General features: G+C 38.2%; 1 protein-coding gene across 3 annotated transcripts in view; it reads right to left on the bottom strand.

Annotated features, from left to right (window-relative positions):
- The window catches only part of tank.S (TRAF family member associated NFKB activator S homeolog), a 42,751-nt gene extending 30,034 nt beyond the window's left edge, over positions 1-12,717 (bottom strand). Inside the window, exon 1 of one of the 3 annotated variants that reach the window (XM_018238820.2) lies at positions 12,625-12,717. The gene's annotated coding sequence lies outside the window, so the exon portion shown is untranslated. Of the gene's footprint in view, positions 1-2,924; positions 3,082-12,624 lie in introns of those variants that run through there. The other 2 variants (XM_018238821.2, XM_018238819.2) reach the window with 2 other exon arrangements.
- Positions 12,718-23,081: the final 10,364 nt, after the last annotated feature.

Here is a 23,081-nt window from a genome sequence, read left to right as displayed (position 1 = left end):
AAAAAAAAATTTGGAGAAAAAAAAATTTTTTTGAAAAAAAAAAAAAATGGTGGCAGGGGCCCCCTTACAAGTTAAAAACAAATTGGGGCCCCAAAAAAAATTTTAAAAAAAAAATTATTTTTTTTTGAAAAAAAAAAAAACTGGTGGCAGGGGCCCCCTTACAAGTTAAAAAAATTTGGGGCCACCAAAAAGAAAATTAATTTTTTTTTAAAAAAAAAAACCCCCAAAAAAACAATGGTGGCAAGGGGCCCCTTACGAGTTAAAAAAAAAATTGGGGCCCCAAAAACAAAAGTTTTAAAAAAAAGATTGGTGGCAGGGGCCTATAGAATATTAAAATAATACATTGGTGGCCAGGGGATTAAAAAAAAAAAAACACAAACTGGTGTTCAGTAGGATTGAACTCATGGCTTCAGTACTTCAACTTCGCCTCCTTTCGTGACTTCGGGTCTTTTCACCGCTTCAGGACTTCGGCTTCGGCTGTTTTCGTGACTTCGGGTCTTTGCGCTGCTTCAGGACTTCGGCTTCGGCTGTTTTCGTGACTTCGGGTCTTTTCGGCGCTTCGTGACTTCGGGACTTCGGCTTTTTCTGTGACTTCGGGTCTTTTCGTCGCATCGGCTTCGGCTTTTCGGCACTTCCGCATTCGGCACTGAAGAGGCAAGACGTACGGCTCGGGCGCTCGTAAGGGGGTCCCGGATCTTCAAAAAAATGCAGCGCTGCCGGGCCCCCCTTCATGCCCGGGCCCGGTACGCTTGTCCCCCCTGTCCCCCCCTGATGGCGGCCCTGTTTATATCCCTCTTAAGGACTGGAGCCCAAAACTGCACTGCATACTCCAGATGAGGCCTCACCAGTGACCTATAAAGAGGCATAATTATGTTTTCATCCCTTGAGTTAATGCCCTTTTTTAAGCAAGACAGAACTTTATTTGCTTTAGTAGCCAAAGAATGAAACTGCCCAGAATTAGACAACTTGGTTTGTACAAAAACCCCTAGATCCTTCTCAGTTAAGGAAACCCCCAACACACTGCCATTTAGTGTATAACTGCCATGTATATTATTTTTGCCAAAGTGCATAACCTTGCATTTATCAACAATTAACCTGCTGCCCAGTTTTCCAATTTAGTCAAATTCCTTTCTCAGCATCCTGCATGGAACCTATAGTTCTGCACAATTTTGTATCAGCAAAAATAGAAACAGTACTTCCAATGCCCTCCTCCTTATAAATAGGTAGGCAAGACAAGACTGTATGCATTACTAGGGCAGGGACTGATGCAGAGGTTGTACAAACTCCATAAACTGCTGTGCAAACATGTCAGCACTATATAAATGCATATAACAAATAAAATGATGTTAGGGTTTTTTTTTTTTTTTTTTTTACAGGTATAGCAAGGCGTTATGGAAATATGAAGCTCATTTATATAGTAGTATAGGTATAGTAGAGCTTTATAGAAATAAGCTGTGGGTTCTGCATTTGACTCAGCTGCAGGCTGAATAATGTGTTTTTGTTGCTTCAGAGGTCCTTCTGATACTTTTTCCACTACTCTTCACTACTAGAAGCATGGCTATAGAGGGACGGACTGGCCTACCTGGGTACTGGGAGACATTAGCGTGGGCCCAAACACAGAGGTCACCACAGGTGTGTTTGTCAGACAAGTATGTGTATAACGGGGGGGGGGGGGGGGGTAAGGGTCCCCAGTCCAACACTGGTCCTATACATCCTTCTTACCCTGTTTAACTTACTCTGCATTTAGTTATAGATTTGATAGGGCCAGTGGAATATACAATCTAAACTTCTCGCCTCCTATATAGCCTCCTAATGTGTTGGACTGCAGAAGTATGAAATTCAGATCCCTATATGCTTCATTTCTAAATACTATGCCCTCCCCATACATATTGTTTAAAAGTAAATGTAGGCAACTTATGATGATCTTGCTGCTGTTGAACTACAAGTCTGATATTCATTCCGGTTCCGGGGCGTAGATCAAAAACATCTGTAGCAGAACAGGAAGCTCATGGCCACAATGCTCAGCTTGATTACTAAAGTGGATGAAGTCACTGATGTTTAAAGGAACAGTAACACCAATAAATGAAAGTGTTCTAAAATAATGAAAATATCATGTAGTGTTGCCCTGCACTGGTAAAAATTATCTCTTTGCTCCAGAAACACTACTATAGTTCATATAAACAAGCTTCAGAATAGCAAAGATGGAAATTGAAAAAAGGCTATATGGCACAGGCTAAATAGTGGATAACAGATAACTATGTTCTATGGAGCTTATCTCCCAAGCCTTTTCCCCTTTGAATGGCTGCCCCCATTGCTACACAGCAGCTTATTTATATAAACAATAGTAGTGTTTCTGAAGCAAACACAGCAGTTTTACTAGTGCAGAGCAACACTACTGCATTACATTTCCATTACTTTATTTTTTGATGTTACTGTTCCTTTAAAATGCACATTCAGACGTGACATCAAAGGGCTGATTTACTAACACAGGTGTTAAAACTGCACAGACGCATATGCCAATAGCAACCAGATGAAAACTGCTGACAGGTTGCTATTGGTAACTGCACTTGTAGAACCAAGCTCTTATGTATTACACAGACCTAAGTCGCCTTCTGACACTTTAGTTTCTCTTTCCAACACAGACTGGAAACTAAAACTCTCAGAGCAAGTCGGGGGCTTTCTTTTCGGAATAGAATTATAATCTCTGGAAGATAAAGTATAATAGTAACAACAAAAAGAACAATAACAGTAACTAAGAAGACACAGCTGCTGCAAATAAAATCCCTTTGTTTGTGGCACGGGGCTTTCCTTCCACAAGTTAGTTAAATAGATCGCTAGCTGCAAAGAAACCCGCGCCAGTTAGACCGCGACAACCCCAGCGCAGCCTCTTTTCGCTGCTCCAGGAAAGACCCCCCTCTACTCACCCCTGAGGCTTTAATACGGAAGCGGCTTCCAGACAGGAAAACAAATAGAAGGGGCAGTGGAAATGGGCCTGACACGCTGAGCGCCTAACTCCGCCCTCTCAGGTCCATAGACTGCAAGCTGCGCACGTGATTGGCTGCTTCGTACTCCGGAAGCTGCATCTGCTTCTTCCGTTCATCTTCTCTATGTGCGGCGCTGTAATAGAGCTGGACTCGGACGCTGACTCCTCAATGTTTCTCTCTTTCTATCCCATCTGCATCTCTCTTTCTATCCCTTCTGTTCTACATCTCCCTCACTCCTGAATACTCCCTTTCTCCTGTACTATTTATGTATTCTTTAGATTTCTCTCTCACTGTATTTCCCTCTTTCTGTGTCTTTTCCTCACCTTCTCTGTCTCCCTTCCATACTTCTTTCCTATACTGAAAGCCCCCTGTTGAAAATACACATAGAAGACCGAACCACCATTTCCCTTAAACTGGTCATCTATAAAAACAGATACTGTAAATCTTTTATTTTTTTCAGATGAACAGAAGCCTATGAAGTCTGCAGCATGAGCCCCTGCTTTGCCAAGTAACGAAGTGCTAAAGATCCATATTGATCATTATAATGGGGTCTAAAGCTGCCCTTTTCACTTTTATTTCATCTTTTGGATAAGCACTACTCCCAGTGTGGATTACCTGGTTTTGGGTGTCGGAGATTTGTAGTTTAAAGGGATACTGTCATGGGAAAAAACATTTTTTTCAAAATTAATCAGTTAATAGTACTGCTCCAGCAGAACTCTGCTCTGATAAACTTCAATCACGCTTTACTGCTGTACTGCAAGTTGGAGTGATATCAACCCCTCCCTTCCCCCCACCCCCAGTAGCCAAACAAAAGAACAATGGTAAGGTAACCAGATAACAGCTCCCTAACACAAGATAACAGCTGCCTGGCAGATCGAAGAACAGCACTCAATAGTAAAAACCCATGTCTCACTGAGACACATTCAGTAACATTGAGAAGGAAAAACAGCAGCCTGCCAGAAAGAATTTCTCTCCTAAAGTGCAGTCACATGACCAGGGGCAGCTGGGAAATTGACAAAATGTCTAGCCTCATTTCAGATTTCAAAATTGAAATCTTTTGAGAAATGGATTTCAGTGCAGAATTCTGCTGGAGTAGCACTATTAACTAATGCATTTTGAAAAAAACATGTTTTCTGATGACAGGATCCCTTTAACAACAGTTGTATTTGGGCATTTCTTGTTGCTGCTATAAGCAATTGATGGTATGATTTCATCAGAAGGATGAAGAACTTACAAGTTATTGCACAATAGAGTCTCTGTAATCTTCAGAAAGGCAGCAGTTTTCATGTTTAAGGGAGGGGGGGTTATTAAAGGGCTGAGTTTTATTAAACCAGTGCTAATTTACTAACATAATGCCAGTTATCTATACTAACCAATCAGATATTTTTCATTCGTACAGGTATGGGACCCTTTATCCAGAAAGTTCAGAATTACGGAAAGGCTGCCTCCCATAGACTCCATTTTATCAAAATAATCCACATTTCTCAAAAGGATTTCCCTTTTCTCTTTAATAATAAAACTAGGGATGCACCAAATTCACTATTTTGAATTCGGCCGAATACTGCACCGAATCCTAATTTGCATATGAAAATTAGGGGTGGGAAGGGGAAAACAGTTTTTACTTCCTCGTTTGTGATATGCAAATTTGGTTCGGCCGGGCAGAAGGATTCGGTCGAATCCGAATCCTGTTGAAAAAGGCAGAGTCCCGAACCGAATCGTGGATCCCTAAATAAAACAGTACTTTGTATTTGATCCCAAATAAGTTATCATTAATCCTTATTGGAAGAAAAACCAGCCTATCGGGTTTATATAATGTTTACATGATTTTCTAGTAGACTTAAGGTATGAAGATCCAAATTATGGAAAGATCTGTTATCTGGAAAACCCCAGGCCCTGAGCATTCTGGATAACAGGTCCTATACCTGTAGTAGAATGATCAAGACTAATTGCTGTTTGCTATAGGTAACTGTTGCTACAGGGAACGATTAGTTTTGTAACTGTTTGTAAATCAGCCCCATGATACTCTAGTAACTTTTGGGATCCCTGCTCATGTACTGTTTCCTAGTGCCTGCTTCCTGCAAGACCCTACTATCCACTTCTGATGGCCCTTAACCCTGATATACAGCTCATAAATAAATGCATGTGTACTGGATGCATGAAAGGAATGTACCTTTAACAAAGTAACCTGTTCAATCACACCTGACTTGTCTGTGTAAGGGAAAATACCAGGAAAATAAGCACAGGTAAACAAAATACGTACATGTTCCAGGTAAGGACAGGTGAGTCACAAAGAGTTTATTATTACACCATAGGTATGCAGCTAGACATAGTGTTACATTCTAATACAGTAGTGCATCTACACTCACGGGAAAGTACAAGGTATCGCCTTGAACATTACAACACACCTGTTTGTTCCAGTATACAGTTCAGGTGTGAGCTCTCGGTAGTTGCAAACTGCATGAGAATTTCCTGAGTGGCTCCGAAAAGCGCTTGATTAATTGTGTTCTGCTCAATCATACAAAAGACAGATAAATGGGGATAAAAGTTCTAAAGGGGAAGAGATAACTTGTTATCTGGTTTGTACATTACGGGGCCTATTATGTTGTGTAAAAAACACTGCTTCAGACCATTGTAAATAAGTTCTGGCGGAAGTTGCTCAAAGAAAAAGAGCGTTAAAAAATGTCCCCCATTTTAAGCAGTTTTTGCACGGCAATGTATGGCAATTATACACCACATAATAAATCTGTCCCTGGGCATTTTAAGTAATAACTAATCCACTCTCTTTAGATGCAATAAGAATTCAATTTATAGAGGTTGGTCTATGAGCTGTGCTAGCAAGGCAATAAATTCAGAATATATTGTGCATGCATTCACCCAGCACACCTGAACGGAGGGAGATGCTAAAGTGTTAGGGTAGAACTCCACGGATCGACGCCCATGATCTTGGTCTTGCAAAGATGTTTTGCAAAGTTACTTACAAAATGACATCCCCCTGCGGCCAACTTTGAAAGCATAAATCATTTGTTCATGTTTATATTTAGTATACAAAATACAGCATTTGTAGCATTGTTCTATTTTAGACTTTAGTTCCCCTTTAAAACCTTCAATTTATAACTGACAGAGATAAGTTAATGATTAAATTTTGGCTGTTCATTCTATTGACTCCAAGTAGTCGCTTGCGTCAATCTCCTATGAGCTTTTGAAGAGATAAGACATGCATATCTGCCAAGGATACCTGCTGGAATTCCAGTTCATTACAGTGCATTTGAGCTATACAGGGTAAGCAGAGAGGATATTTGCAATAGGGCACCCATTGCCAAACGTGTAAAAGTACCAGTGTATTGCATAGATAACTTGTCATTTTTGTTGACATTAGGTTGTCTTTGTGATGGTCACAGGACCAGATGGTCACAGTAACACTTTATATGAGTGCTGCACAACTAGTCACAAGTGAGATTAAAGCGCTGGAGCATAACTTCACCAACTTAGAAATAACAGAAGTAAAGAAGTCCTTTATAGAGTAGCCAAATTGATCCGAAACTTCAAAACAATCCACCTATCATAGTTACATAATTAAGTTGGGTTAACTTAACTAGTTAAGTCCATCAAGTTCAACCCCACCAAATGAACCCCAGTACACATATATACAAATTCTTACACCACCCAATGTATAAACTCCCATATATAAAATATATATACCCATACCTATACTAAATCATCCAAGCCCCTGTAAAAGGCATTACTAGAATCTGCCATAACAGCATCACCCAGAAGGGCTTTCCACAACCTCACTGCCCACCTATGCTGTTTCACATGAAAGTTCTGTTCCTCTTGTGTAAAGGGATGGCCTCTGGTTTGTTGAACCTATTTATGACAAAAAAAAGTCCCCTGCTATCTGTCTATAATGCCCTCTAATGTATTTGTAAAGAGTTATCATGTCCCCTAGCAAAAGCCTTTTTTTTTTCCAGAGAAAACAACCCTAACCTTTACTGTCTGCCCTCATAATTTAAATCCTTTTGTCCATTTAACCAGTTTAGTTGCAAGTCTCTGCACTCTCTCCAGCTCATTAATATTCTTAAAGGAACAGTAACACCAAAAAGACAAGGCATGTTAAAGTAATTAAAATAAAATGTACTGGTGCCCCACATTGGTAAAAGTTTACCAAAAGCGTTTGCTTTAGAAAGACTACTATAGTTTATATAAATAGGCTGCTGTGTAATGTAGTTATGGTAGTAGCCATTTAAGGTGAAAAGGAAAAAAGACATAAATTCTGCTCAGGCACTGATAGTGAGGTCCCAATCACCAGTGGTATCAGCCCAATGAAGCTTGGGCATGATCTGGTTCTGTTGGTTAGTGCAATGTGCGTTTGGTACAATTATGCAAGCCTACGAAGATGGATAAAGAATTGTGTACAGGAAATCACAACAGATGAAAATTAGATTTCAAGTGGAGGCACCGGGAGTGTAAAGGGCCAAGCGACATTCTTATTTACTGAAAGTTATGAAGAGACTGCAGTGTGTGTAAGCTGTGTAACTCCATTAGAAATTTACCTATGAAAAAGGCCTCTATGTTTAACATTTGCTACCTTGAATCATAAAGAAGCATTGGAGAACATTTCTGGAGTCTTTATTCATTGAGTAAGCTATCTGTCAAGGTGATCATTCAACCTGCTGCACATATCCTTACAGACTGGGTCTACAAGAGCTTGTGACCGGTAAAACCGATGCTGAGACAGAACACAAATATTATTCTGTAGACAAATATCACTAGTGCTGTTTCTTTTGTGAATAACTGCAAGCCAGGGATGCAGTTTACGATTGCTTGAATCCAAGCAATTTTTGCAGAATCCTGATTCAGCCAGATATACCAGGGCTAATACGGTATATTCATATCAAGTTCTATTTTTTACTGGCAAAAAAATTGCAATCATTTTTTTCAAAAAAGCCCAGATAAAGAACAAAAAAGTGATCATGTTCTTTTGATGCATCTTTTTGAGGTTTATCAAATGGATATCTTTTAAAAAAACAAAAATGTAAACTCAACACCTAGGAGGTTATTTATTAAAGTCCCTTTTTCTGGTCTGACTTTTAAAGACTAAAACACCATTTTTTCGCTGAATAAAAAGCTAGAATTTTTCAAGATTTAGTGAACCCCGATAGTGTTAAAAGTCCAAATAAAAAAGTACTCCAACTCAGACCTGCCAAGGTCATGTAGAAGTCAATGGCAGATGTCCCATTGACATTTTGAAGATATCCTGATCTGCACTGGGTTTCGTTCAGTAATCCGAAGATTTCATGGTTTTGGGCATCAAATACGGAAAAGGTTTCGGATGTCAAATGCCAAAAAATTCACAGTATTTGTCGACAAATCCAAAAAATTTTTATGATTTTTTGGATTTTAATAAATAACCCCCCCTAAAATGTGCCACAGAAGTCAAAAGTGTTTTTTCAACATTCAAGAAACATGTTTTGAGGGTATTATTACTGTAGAAAATATGTTTAAAAACAGTAAAACACAGTGAAATTACATTCTACTCTTCTCAATGTGTCTGCACAATTTCAAACATTTCGATAACAAATTTTAAAATAGCTTGAATTTTTAAAATATACCACTTAAATCAAATTTGGAAAAAGCCAAGGGAAGTTGTCCTAGGCAAAATGTAAGTGATTTTTGCAATTCATGTTTTTCTTGCATATTTTGGGTAGTTTGTAGACCACTGAAAATGAGTAGAGTAGAATATGAATTTGATACATATACATTTTTTCAAGGTTTAATTCAATCAAGTGTTTTTGAATTTAAAATAAAATAAGCCTCCCTGAGATTTCATTGTCTGGAGAATTTTTTTTATTTTGCAATTTATTGGCAAATTTAGAAATCTTTATCACAACCAATTTTTGTTGGAAAGGGAAGGTGCTTCCAAAATATGTAAAAAAATTGTCAATGTAATAGCATTTTAAGGTGTTATTTACATCTTTGTAAGGCAGGAAAAGCGAGGAAGAGAAGTATGTGGTAAGACAAAATTAGTGAAGGGCTAACTGTCAGTAACAATTCACTTACCACAGAAACTATGTAGGCAGATGGCAGTGTGCCTAGAGGGCAGAGGAGTGGTTAGAGTGATATATATTTATATACACACACAGCAGAGAATACAGTTTTAACAAAGTCTGCAACATGAGCTTTAAGTGGTCTCAGTTAATTGGTAGGTTTTTGCTGCACTGTTTTTTTTAAAGTATGTATATTAATACATATAGGTTTGCTTATAAATAGTATGCAAAGTATAGAGGTGCAATAGATTTATTGTATTTTAATATTAAATGCATTAAATACATTTATTTAGACTCATATGACACTATAGTTAATTATATTATGTTGAGACTGAAGACAAATAACTTTATATTTTTATTGGTTAAGATTTGTTGGCTAGGATATATAGGTGCAGGAGAAGGCAAAGTTCTGGCTACTATGAAGATCTTTCTGCCTTTGCTGGAACACAATGTTTACTGGCCGTTCCACTGGGACAAACCATAAACAAAGGTCCTTGAAATAAGAATTCTTTATGGAAATAATGAATGACATTATTTTGATCTCTCTACTAAACTCTACTAGTTACAAAATTGGATGCAAATTTCTATTACCCTCACTGACTTTGAACTTTTCTCCTCCTTCTCTTTCTACTAATTCTTATCCACCAGACGACAACAAGTGGACATGAGTCATGGAACTCTGCGATGGCTTCTAATATCTTTATATTTTAAAACAGACAGTACTTTTATTTCATTAAATAAGCTCGAATGAGTCATGTGACATTACCAATTAGAAATTATATCCTGATATAATTTAAAAACATTTATAAGGCTATAATACACAAAAGCCATGTATATCCTGTAAATTATATCCTTATAAATGGTGAGTTCTGATGTCATCAGTTATAAACGGTGAGTTCTGATGTCATTTCTGTCACATGACTCATTGAAATTTGTGTATTATAATTAATAAAGTACCCCCTGTTGCAAAATATGAGGATATTATAAGTTACCTCGGAGTTCCATGACCTGTATAAAAAAACTCGGCCTTCGGCCTCGTGTTTTTATATGGTCATGAAACTCCTCGGTAACTTATAATATCCTTATATTTTACAAGAGGGGGTACTTTATTTAGGGCCTGTTTGCCTATACAGCCAAACATGGCACCCAGTATTGTAACAACATGGTAAACCCCACCTTAATGTCCCACAGAGATTATATATATAGGGGTATGATTATTGACTTGACAAAATTAATACTTTGATTGTGATTTTGTTTTTAAAGGGGTTGTTAACTTTTAAGTGAACTTTGAGGGGCCCATTTACTTAGTTTGAGTGAAGTAATAGAAGAAAAAAACCTTTGAATTTTGAATGTTTTTTTTTGGCTACTTCGACCATCGAATTGGCTACCTCGACCTTCGACTACGACTTCGAATCTAACGATTCAAACTAAAAATCGTTCGACTATTCGACCATTCGATAGTCAAAGTACTGTCTCTTTAAAAAAAAACGTCGGCCCCCTAGGTCGCCACCTAAAACCTACGGAAGGTCCCCATAGGCATTCGAAGTATTTTTCGGTCGAAGAAAAATCGTTCGATCCATGGATTAAAATCCTTCGAATCGTTTGATTCGAAGGATTTAATCGTTGGATCGAACGATTTTTGTTTCAAACGAATTGCGCTAAATCCTTCTACTTCGATATTCGAAGTCGAAGGATTTCAATTCGGCAGTCGAATATCGAGGGTTAATTAACCCTCGATATTCGACCATAAGTAAATTTGCCCCTGAGTATGATGTAGAGAGTGATATTCTGAGATAATTTACAACTAGTTTTTATGATTTTTGAGTTATTTAGCTTTTTATTCAGCAGCTCTCTAGTTTGCAATTTCAGCAAGCTGGAGTCCAAATTACCCTGGCAACTATGCATTGAAATAAATAAGTTACTGGAATATGAATAGGGCCTAATTAGAAACGAGAGTAATAAAAAGTAGCAATAAATTGGTAGCCTTACAGAACAATTGTTTTTAGACATTTCAAGCATTTGAAAGCTGGAAAAGGTCAGAAGAAGAAGCACTTTAAATGACTAGTTTTTTTTTCCCAAATATTTATAAATTTTTGTAAATATATATATATATATATATATATATATATATATATATATATTTGCATGATTTGTTCTGGCTAATATACAATGTATACTATTTGTACTATATTTCTACACAATATTTTTTAGAATTTACATTCTATGCCACAGAGAGAATCTAGTCAGTCTTTACTGAAAAGAAAAAAAAGAATCTAGTGCATACAACCACAAAGAGATTGTGTCTTCAGTCTTACTACATTGGGCAAACTGGAAACACAAGCCAGCAACCATTATGTAATTTAATTTTACAGATAAAAATAATAATAGTCACACATTTGTTTTTGAAAGAGAAATGTACATCCAACAGAACCACTCTTAAAAAAGACCCACGCTTCTGCTTTTTTTTTGCCCCCATTATCTTAAACCTGTTTTCTATTTTTAAACAGTCGGCCTTTTTTTTTTTAGTGGAGTAATTGTGGAAATGACTATATTTCTAGTTTCCTTTCTGGTTTGCTGAATAACGGCTTAGTTTAAAGGGTTTGCTTAACTTCACAAAAGGTATTATGGGGCACATTTACTATGGGTCGAATATCGAGGGTTAATTAACCCTCGATATTCGACCGTCTAAGTAAAATCCTTCGACTTCGAATATCGTAGCTAAGTAAATGTGCCCCTATATGTTATCATTATTTGGCATGTAATAATATGCTTTGTGAAAGTAAACTTACGGCTTACAAATAATGATTTTATTGCAAGAACAATAAGAAAATATCTTGATGACCAACTTTTACAAGCTGTCTAAAATAAATGAATTGTACCAAATCCAATATTCGATTTGGGATTCACCCAATCGTTGGTGGATTCGGTAATTTAGCCAAATCCAAAAATGGATCCAAACAGAAGAAATAGTTTGCTCACTTCTCTAAAGTATTTTCCAGAAAAAAAGAACTGTATCTCAGTAAACTATATCATCATGATACAAAAAAGGAATCAAAAACAATATTACATATACATAGTAAAAAAAATATGATGATTACAGCTATTTATTAGTTTCAAATAATGAAAACTTAGTTTGGTATATTTGTATATTGACATGAAAAAAATCACGAAATCGAAATCACTTTTATGTATATGTATCTATATGCATGTATGGTTGTCATAAGTCATGTTAATACAAAGACACTGGAAAGTGGAGGGGCCATCCTTAGCAAATAGTATGTGCAGCGCGGATTTAATAAAAGGCAAACTGCTATATTTCCGTGCCAGGGGAATCTGCAATATTTGCTACCAGTAGTCGACTTATACAGAATTCTAGGAGTACTAGTTTTGCAGTCATTAAACTGCACTTTCATTTCATAGCAGTGTTTTGCTTCATCTATTTTCCAAAGAATTTAGATTTGGATGGCAGCTGTCCTCTGCTTGGGAGCTCTGCTGTGCATCTGTCTCTTTGCTCTAACTGCATTCACTTTCATGGTTTCCACACCCTTAGTTACTAATATATAAACATAGAAATTAGAACACAAAATGGCCATTACCTTAGAAAGTGTCTCCCCTGTTACTGCTCTTCTTTAAGCCACATCATCCACAAGAGCACAGAGACTGTGCGGGCTTTAAAATTGCTTCAGTGGCCTCTTGAAATATGAGCAAGCGAGCCTGCCTGCGCTGATGTTAATAGTTACATTAGCTGGGAACTTCCAAGGGGAAATCCCCAGCTGCACGGCTTCCTTATTTAAAGTTACTGTCAGCCAATTGCTTTCAATATCTTTCAGCTTAAAATGTCCTGTAGACTTTAAGAAGAAGCTGTTCTTAGAGGTACTCTTTATTTCTCCCCTTTTTCTTAGAGTGCCCAATTATATTATTTCATTAGCAACCCTGATCAAAGGCAATGTCACAGGACTGTACAGTTTACATTGAATACCTTGTGGATTGTAAAAATTAAATCCAGTTCCTACTGGTAATTTTTTTTCACTCTCTTTTGCTTCCTCTTTCTCTGAAGCGGCTCTTTTCCTAGGTGTGTTGTGGTAGGTTAAAAAATGAATTGAAAGGTGAGAAGAGAAAGGGTTAAAAAGCACAGGGCGAGGGCTGGGTGCAAGTATTTGTAAGTCTTGCATGCAACTTTATAGTGCTGTATCATTTGAGGTAAAATGAGAATTCACCCGAAAAGTTTTTATTCAAGGGAAATTATGCTTGAGGTTCTTGTCTATATTCCCGGTGTGCAAAATACATGGCTTGTCTGTTAACCTTATACAAATGGGTTGTATCTACTATAATAGACTATTTTCCAAGGGCAGGTAAAGAACATTTATTCTGGAGGTTAGAAATAGGTGACATAGTCCTTTGCCATTCTAAGGAGGATAATTCGGCAGAGCCAAGCAGTATGGCAGCTCTTACTCCTGTTTACAATAACAAAAAATAATAATGATTCTTTATTAATAAGCATTTTACATAAGTGCCTGTACCAGTGGAGTTTAACACCTAAGTTTCCCTTTCACACACAAACACACACACAAAGTATAGTCAATTGGTGTAGGAGGCAACCCTGCAAAGGATCCCCTGCAAGCATAGAAACAACATACTGTATAAGCTGCATGCAGATAGTGCTCTGGTCAGAATTATACTCAGGGCCCCTAGCAACTGTACCATACTGAAAAGGCACCCAAGAAGCTATGGAACTGAGAATTAGGGCTGCCATCAGAAATCACGTCCACCCCAGCCCCCAATTCCCATCCCAGATCCCACACCACAGTAAAAAGTCCACACAGACATCAGTGCTAAAAGCTGTACAGCCCCCAAGTTATAAGAAGCAATTTGTGGTCATAGCCCCTATAAGTTAAAACAAAAAAATTGGCAACCAGGGTCACCAGGGCCCCCCTACAAGTTAAAAAAAATCATTGGTGGTCATAGCCCCTATAAGTTAAAAAAAAAAACATTGGTGCCAGGGCCCCCCATAAAAGTTTTAAAAATAACATTGGTGGTCAGGGCCCCCTGCAAGTAAAAAAAAAAATCATTGATGGTCAGGCCCCCCCCTATGAATTAAAAAAAAAAACATTGACACCAGGGCTCCCCTACAAAAATAAATAATTGGTTATCATAGAATATTTAAAAAAAACATTGGTGGCCAGGGGTTTAAAAAAACACATTGGTGTTCAGTGGAACTTACCTTAGGTTCTTTTTCAGCTTCTTCGGCTCCTTTCATGACTTCGGGTCTTTTAACAGCTTTGGGTCTTCAGCTTCAGCTACATTCGGCTCTTTCTGCGACGCATCACTTCCTCGCCGGCTAATTTGAGAAGTGCAGCACAGCTGTCCCCCCCTTGAGACAGTTGTACCCCCTGTGCCCCCCTAAAGGCAGCCCTGCTGAGAATATAACGTATGACCCAACTCACGGGTATATAAAATATTGCAAGTAAATCCATGAGTCTCATGGGCCACACATCAATACTTTGGTTGTAGGATTTATTCAACAATCTGTAAAACTGCAAGCTCTGCTCCAAATGGCTGTGTCAAAACCATAGTGCCTAGGATACTCTCTGGCCTGCTATAGAGGGTGCCCTCTAATATTGGAAGTGCTGTATAGCAATAAACATAAAAAGAACATAATGAATGATTTCTGTTGCTTAACGCCACACAGAAACTATTTATCATTCACACAAATTTCTTTCCTCTTGCACAATCTTATCACATGCTTACTAGGATTAATTACATCAGGAGCCACAACTTGCTGCTATTTTTGACCTGTGGTAAGCAACCAAAGCACATACAGTCACCTACAACATTCATGCAGCTACTATATTATTCAGAATCGAACACTTAATCAAACCTAGCCCTTGTGCTACTATTAGGCTTTTTTAACATTATCATCATCTTTAACATAATGCTTTTATAATTGTATAGCTGTGACATCACATCATGTTCATTTTGCTATATTTCATATTGTGACCTCTACTGTAATTAATAAGGATATCATTGGATATCAAAAGTCACTAGAAGGTTGTACTCTATTTATTCTGCACTGGCATATGTTCTGTTTATGCTTTGCTTACATGGGTGCTGCAGTGGCAGCTAGAACCTATAGTAAGGTTTGTTGCAGCCGTAAGGCACAATGTTGCACACGGAAATTACCGGACTTTATCAGAATATAATCTACAATGCGCTGATTTGTGGAGGCTTATTTATAAACATTCTCATGTTAATGGTTTTAGACGGGTTTTTTGTATCTTATTTTATTGGGTTATCATTCATTTTCAACAAACATTCATTCATGCATAGAGATATTTTACAAAGTATGTCAAAATAGTTTAAGCAGAAACGGAAGCAATCGGATACAAAGAAGTACAAAAGGAACAGAAGCAAAAAAACAAGAACAAGATCCAGGGTGATATAGGGTATCATTATTTTATTGATAGGCTTCCCATAGATCCCATAGTTTCTAATCAGTAGCAAGTGTGATTTACTTCCCCCTTCATTATATTTTCTTGAGTTCTTTACAAGTTTCAGTGATCTGCTGAGGGAGAAGTGCGACGTTGCAGTTTCTCCCTGTTGGAAAACAATAGACATAGATTGTTCCGGTGCATGTTACTTAATGCATGGAGGTTCTATTGTTGCTTAACAATGTGATGTCATGTTTGACCTATAACCCTGTGTGATTTTCTTCTTCCTTTTCCCCTTCCTGTGTATGCTCTCTATGAAAAGTTCCTGTTTGTTGAGTTTTATAAAGCAACCAAGTTACTGTTCACACAGAAGTTGGTGTGTCTGTCCTCACTTACAGAGAAGCTGCACATGCAGTTCAGATCAGCTCTCTGCTAACAGGTTATGGGCCTAGATCACAGCACCACTGGTTTTTGAGCCTGAAAATCTCTAGAGAGACAGACAGAAGCTGAGCACATGGTAAAATGGCAGCTAGTCTGGAGTTCAGGCCAGGCATAGCAAAGCTGAATAACAGCAACTATCAGCTATGGAAATTTAAGATGGAAATGCTTTTATGTAAGGATGACATGTGGGAGGTGCTTAGCACAGAGAGACCAGAAAACAATCCTGAGGATTGGGATAAAAGAAACAGACAGGCTAAAGCAGTTATTAGCCTACTGGTGGAAGATGATCAACTGATTCACATCAGAAACGAATCGATAGCAAAAGATATGTGGAATGAACTGCAGGCACTCCATGAGAGATCAAACTTAAACAGTAAACTGTACCTGCTGCGTGAGCTATACAGCATGAGACTGCAGAAAAATGCAGGAACATTTAAATGCAACTTTAGAAGGAATTGGAGAGGAAATTAAAGACAGCCATTTAGCAGCCCTTGTTTTTTGCAGCCTTCCTGAATCATATGCCATTGAAGTCAGACCAGAGTCAGAAATAACTCTAGAATATGTCAAGGCAAGTTAATTGATGAATATATTGCAGAAAGGAAAACAGAGCTGTGAAAAAAACTATAGCATCAGAAACAGCTCTTAAAGCTGAAAAAATTGCAAAATGAGATGTACACAGTCTTTTTTCATTGTAAAAAGCCAGGCCTTTTTAAAGAAAGACTGCTTTATATGGGAAAATGAACAAAAACATGCAGTGGCAAAGACAGCAAAAGAAAATCACACAGGGTTACATGTCAAACATGACATCACATTGCTAAGCAACAATAGACCCTCCCTGCGTTAAGTAACATGCACTGGAACAATCTCTGTCTGTTGTATTAAAACACTCCTTCTCAACAATATGAGATTATTCCACAAGATTCATTATTTCAATCAGTTTCTCAAAATGATCCTCGGGTAATGGTTTGATTAATGCGTCTGCCACCATAGTCTCTGTTGGACAGTACTGCAATTAAATGATGCCCTGATTTTGAGAGTCCATCAAAAGGTGATATTTCACATCAATGTGTTTAGTACGCTGGTTCACCTTTTCTGTTTATGACAACTTAATACATCCTTGGTTGTCTTCCAAGAGTAGGGTTGGTTCATGTATGTCCATACCCAAGTCCACCAGAGTAACCAGATAACTTCTTGACAAGCTTGTGCTGCGGCAATATATTCAGCTTCTGTTGATGATAAGGCTACTGTGGCTTGTTTTCTACTGGTCCAACATATGGTGCCTTTTCCAAGTTGAAACAAAAATCATGTAGTTGACCTGCAATCTTTTACATCACCTGCCCAGTCTGCGTCTACATAACCAGTTAACTTTGCTATGTGTTCTGCTGGCAATTTCAACTTCTTATTAATAGTCCCTTTCAGGTATGTTATAATATGCTTTACCGCATTCCAATCAAGATGCAACGGAGCTGAAACCTTTCTGCAAAGTATTCCTACTGCTGCAATGTCTAGTCTTGTCACTGTCGCTATGAATAACAATTTGCCAATTACCTTTCGATATTGGTGGTTGTCTGTCAACAATCGCTCACCATTCTCGCCTTTTAGATATTCAACTTCCATAGGTGTTTTCACTTCCTTTGCTTCCTCCATTCCACAATAGATTATCAGTTCTTGAATTGTATTTTTCTGATTAAGTGGAAACTTCCATCCTCATCTCTCTCAATTTGTATTCCAAGGTAATATGTGACATTTCCCAAATCCTTCATTTCAAAGTTTGCCTTTAGTCTTTGAACAATATCATCACTGTCCCCTTCTTGCTCATAACAGACTAGCACATCATCCACATAGATCAATACATATATCCATCTGTTGCTTTCTTTCTTACTGTAAAGACATGGCTCTGCCTTGCTTCTGCAAAATCCTCCATGCTGTTGAGAAGGGGTGTTGGAAAACAGACAGAGATTGTTCCAGTGGGAGTTACTTGATGCAGTGAGGGTCTATTATTGCTTAGCAATGTGATGTAATGTTTGACCTATAACCCTGTGTGTTTTTCTTCTTACGCTTCCTGTGTATGCTCTCTATGAAAATTTTTCTGTTGCTCACATGTTATGCTGAGTTCTATAAATCAACCTAGTTACTGTTCACACAGAAGTTGGTGTGTCTGTCCTCACTTACAGAGAAGCTGCACATGCATTTCAGATCAGCTCTCCGCTAACACTCCCAAGTTGCAAGTTTACTTTCTATTTCTGTTATGAACTTAGCTTTTTCTTCTTCCAGGAGGAAAAAGTGATGAGTTGGCCCCTAAGGACCACCTTGTGGGCTTCCCAAAGAGTAGCAACATTATCTACAGTATCTAAGTTATTAGTAAAGTACCCTGTAATGGTGTCTTGGACCATTCGGCTAATGTCTGGGTTAGTCAGAAGCATTTCGTTTTAACACCAATGGGTCTTCTTTTTGGGTTGTTTCAGAAGTTCCATCTCAATTACCACAGCTAAATGTTTAGACCATGTAATAGATAGTATAGAGGAGGAAGCTTGAAACTTGAGAAGGTCCCAAGATATCAGGAAATTGTCTATTCTAGTGTGGAGATTGTGTCTGGTGGAAAAGAAGGTATAGGATCTCTCATTAGGGTGGTTTACCCTCCAAATATCTCTCAGATCTAGTGTACAGATCAGTTTTTGGAAACCTTTTGGATTGTTAGGTGACTTCTGCATTTAAAGGAGAAGGAAATGTTAAAACTAAGTAAGCTTTATCAGAAAGGTCTATATGAATACACTTGTAAACCCTCAAATTAATGCTGCTCAGAGTCCTCTGTCAAAAGAAACACCACCTTTATTTCCTTCTATTCTGTACACATTGGCTTCTGTATCAGACTTCATATTTTCATCTTAAACCGCCAGGGCTAGGGCTTGAGCATGCTCAGTTTGCTCCTCTCCACCTCCCTCCTCTCCCTGCTGTAATCTGAGCCCAGAGCTATGAGCGAGCAGGGAGATATTCAGGCAGGAACTGATGTCACAGCAAGCTAATATGGCAGCTGTCAGAAATTATAAAAACCAGCCCAATAAGATCAGCGAAGCGCCAACTGACTATAGCACCTCGATAACTTTACTTTGCAAAGTTTTGCATTAGAGGTTCCTGGTTTTTACACTTTATAAATGTCATGTTTTTAGAGCTTTTAAGAAATAAATAGGAAAACCATAACTTTTTTGTGGAAAAAAAAAAATCGCTATTCGATTTAGTAAATGGGCCACGTAGCTGATATGATTAAAAACTTTGCAGTCTGATATGAGAACTCGCTGACAGTCACAGCTATTGGCACTCTGCAAGAAAATTAATGATTACAGCACTGAATGGGCTGGGGGTGCTTATGGGCAATGGAAGCAGTGGCAGATAGCCTGCCTTCTTCTCCCAGCAGGTGCGCTGGACCAGCAATGCAAATAAAAATGAATATTAAAAAAAAAGAAAATAGAAAAAAGAATTGAAAAAAGCTAGATCGGCTCTCGATCACCATGGACTCCATGGACTATAAAATAAAGTTGTTATATTGCCCTACACATGATCCCAGTGTATAGTTTATGTACCAAATGTTAGGAAATGTATGAGGGAGCCCAGGGTACCCAAAAAAATGTTAACGGACTTTTGCAGCCTATCACACTGAAAAAGTAAAAGACGCCAGCGTTTTTTGGGACTTAGAAAATTTTTCAACTTAAAATTGAAGAAGCCATATACATTCCATTGCACTTCGCCTGGTCTGAATTGGCGAAGGCAAGTCTGGCGGAACAGGTAACGTTGAGTAAAAGGTGCATCTTAATGAATTTGCAAAGTAATTGTCTTTCACCAGAGTGAAAATTTGCCTGGCATAAGAAGTGCAAAGTATTGCCTGAGTCTATCGTCTTCACTAGCAAAGTTACTCCTGCGCCCGTTAGTAAATCGGCGAAGTCCTGAAATGACGTCACACTGGCAAATTTTCCCTAATGTTAGCCACTTCGCCCTTTAGTGAATTTGCCCCCTAGGCTATCCAGCCCTGAATGAGGGTTAAGGGCAGATCATGGGTGTGTTTGGGTGATCATGGTTAATAATGCCAGAGATACTTTTCTATATATTGATTAAAAATCTACCCCTGCCAGTATTAATGGCCTATTCCATAAAAGATAAGAAACATATTGTATTTGTTAAATGGAGGCCACTTCTCTTGAACAATGCCACTTGTTTTACTTGAACAAACATGTTGTAACATTCACACCTTGTAACATCCCCTGCATAACACCCATGAACTGACCTACTTGGCACAAAACAGTTTGGGGAAAATAAACTTCTGTATAAGAAAAGAAAGGAATCATGGTATCGCTGCCAACAAAACTTAATTTATGGCTTCATTAAAGTTGTATCTGTACCTTCTTTAAAAAGTTATTTTATGAATAATACTAAATTGTAATATATAAAGGCTGATTTATTTAGGCACGGTGTAAAGTAAAAAAAAATAGTTACCCAAGATAAACAAAGCTGCCTCGGCAGCACTGTATTTATGAGGGGCGGGTATGTACGCAGGCATCATTTAGATGGGTCATGTGATTGCCACTCAGAAACAGTGCTTCCAAGTGATTATTATATGACCGACCTAGGACTAATATCAAAAATCTTGGGTCCCTCTGTCCTGCTTGGGTTGTGGGCTCTGCTAACTAGAATAAGGGACCCCATCAAGAAGGGTTAACTGGTCATATATTATATCATAATGACCACAGGTAGAGGTTTTGCACTCCACCTCACCACCACCTTGTTTTAACTTGCACATCTTTCAGATGATGCCAGATTTCTCTAAGCTACCATGGGCTAGCTCAGGATTGATAGGTACTAACAGACAGTAGGTTCTCTGTCTGTGTATTGTAGACAGTCACAGAGAAGTGTAACTGCATGACTTCAGCCTGAGAGCTGCTACGCAGAGCAAAAACCTTTTTGGGTCCATCTCGTCAGCTGCACTCAAGGTAACACTGTGCCTATTAGTGGAGCAACACACAGAAGTGTTTAGGAGAGGTTCCTTCAAAAACACAGGCAGAGAAGAATGGTTCATATGTCTACTGTGCTATCACCACGTGGCTAATGCCAAATGGGGCTAAAGTCGTCCTGCTGAAATACGCAGGCTTGGTGTTTAGGGTAAGTGGGACATTAGTAATGAGATAGTTGAAGTGGACATTCCATAACAAAAATTGTCTTTCATATAATACTTTTATATATAATAGACAGACAATAGACTGGGAAAATCTGTTGGGGAATTTTACCCCCAGTCAAGCTCATTTTCCATTGCCTTTTATAATCCACTTGGATCAGCTAAGCACTACATAAAACAAAGTTTTTATAAGAGCAAACAAATGAAAGGTACTTTTCCATGTACTACTTGCATTGTGAAGGGAGTAACCATACAGAGGTGCAGGTAGTATATGCAGTGTGTTACAGTGGACATGTAAACTATCACTTGCACCTGTTAGCTTGTATACAAGGTTAAGTCTTGCTTGGGTCCAATTGGGCAGACCCCAGTCCAACTCAGACCTGCTAAGAAAGAATCAGACCTGGTCCCACTGGCCCTCTACAAAGTCCCCTGTTCCTACTGCCGGAACCTACTGCCATTGCACCAATCATCAGCCTGACCCGAGACCCGTGGAAATCGGGAGTGATGGCATTGTTGTGTGTCACTCTGGAGCTCGCATCGACCAGGACAGGGGAAAATCAAATCCAGAGGGGCTGCTGTAAGGTCCCATAGACAATCTCTAATTAATGGGCTGTTTGAGTACTATTTGGGCCTCTGAGTACTTGGAATGCCAGGGTCTATTTTGACTCCCAGTCCAGAACTGGGTCCAAGTACCCAGGCAGGGTGCCTGCGGACCTCCCGCATGGCCAGGGAACTGTGGTCTTTTCACCTAAAACCTGACCACTTTGTGGGTATTCCAAGGGTACCTGACCCACTTCAGGACTCTAATACAAGGGACAGACCTTTGAAGAAGATTTAAAGAAATATAAAATACTTTTATAATCGATCGTTGCCCATTTACCTTCTTTTCTAGGTCTGTTAATGAACTGCTATCTACTAGGTTGTTTCAGGAGTCAGAACCTGAAGTGCAGGAAAACAGCCAGGCAGATACTGCTTTCAGTAGCAATTGCATTAACAAATTACATTTAAAATCATTTAACTTTTTTAAAGGGGATATCCACCCAAAAATAAAAAAAATGTTTTTCTCCTTACACTTTATATAAATTACAATTTTTGTGTTAATGTGTAGTTATTTGTAATATAAGAAATGTAAGTTTGTCTGTCCCTTAGCGTGCCAAACAACATAAATGATGGGGCACATTTAACAAAAATCCTGGTAAAAAATAATAAATAATAATAATAAAATCAAAACATATATTATACTGAACTTGAATAATCAGCATCCCCTCCAGCTCTGTTTGGCTGGCCAGCCATCACACAATTAAGTTACAGAGCAGAGCATCTTAGTTCTATTGCTCATTATCAGCTCATTGTCAACTGATCAATAGAAATGAGCAGAGAAGTATCAACCAATATTTCTCTGCTCAGTAACACAACTTTTTGACTAGCTATTTCAAAATCATTATATTAGCAATGTAGAAACTGCTAATATCTTGAAAACGAAGTAAAAAAACTGCTGAAAAGAGCACTATTAGAAGTCCTACAAGTTGCTCAAAAGAGCAATTTTACATGAATTATTTATAGGGTATTTCCTCTTTAATTTTCTGGACAACTTGCCAGATCACGCAGGGGCTCAGTTGCTAACAGATGTGCTAAATAGCAAGGTTGCAGTTGATCTAAAGCAGAAAATAAGTATGTTTTACAATTTAGAAAATTAGGGCAAAAATCTGTTTGGGTGATATGGGTAACTTTACTAGTGCACCCGTGTTAGTACAGTAGCCCCATTAACTAACTGTGTTACATATAGGAAAAAAAATACTTAATAACTTCCTCTATTATTAAATATATATTTTCTCTATGTTTAGAAAATTCATGGAACTCTTAAGATAATGTTATGGGTTGACTGAATTCAGTACCTGCAACACTGTAGCTGATTATTCTGTTGGGGTCCATATTCAGGTCTTGCATATAACCTATAAAATCAACTAAGCAAAATGAACCTTATATCATGTGAGTCCATTAACAGTATTGTGGTTATACCATT

The sequence above is a fragment of the Xenopus laevis genome, chromosome 9_10S (assembly GCF_017654675.1).
Source record: "Xenopus laevis strain J_2021 chromosome 9_10S, Xenopus_laevis_v10.1, whole genome shotgun sequence".
NCBI classification, from domain to species: domain Eukaryota; kingdom Metazoa; phylum Chordata; class Amphibia; order Anura; family Pipidae; genus Xenopus; species Xenopus laevis.
The sequence above is the reverse complement of the archived record's forward strand: the minus strand, read 5'-3'. Positions and strand labels throughout refer to the sequence as shown.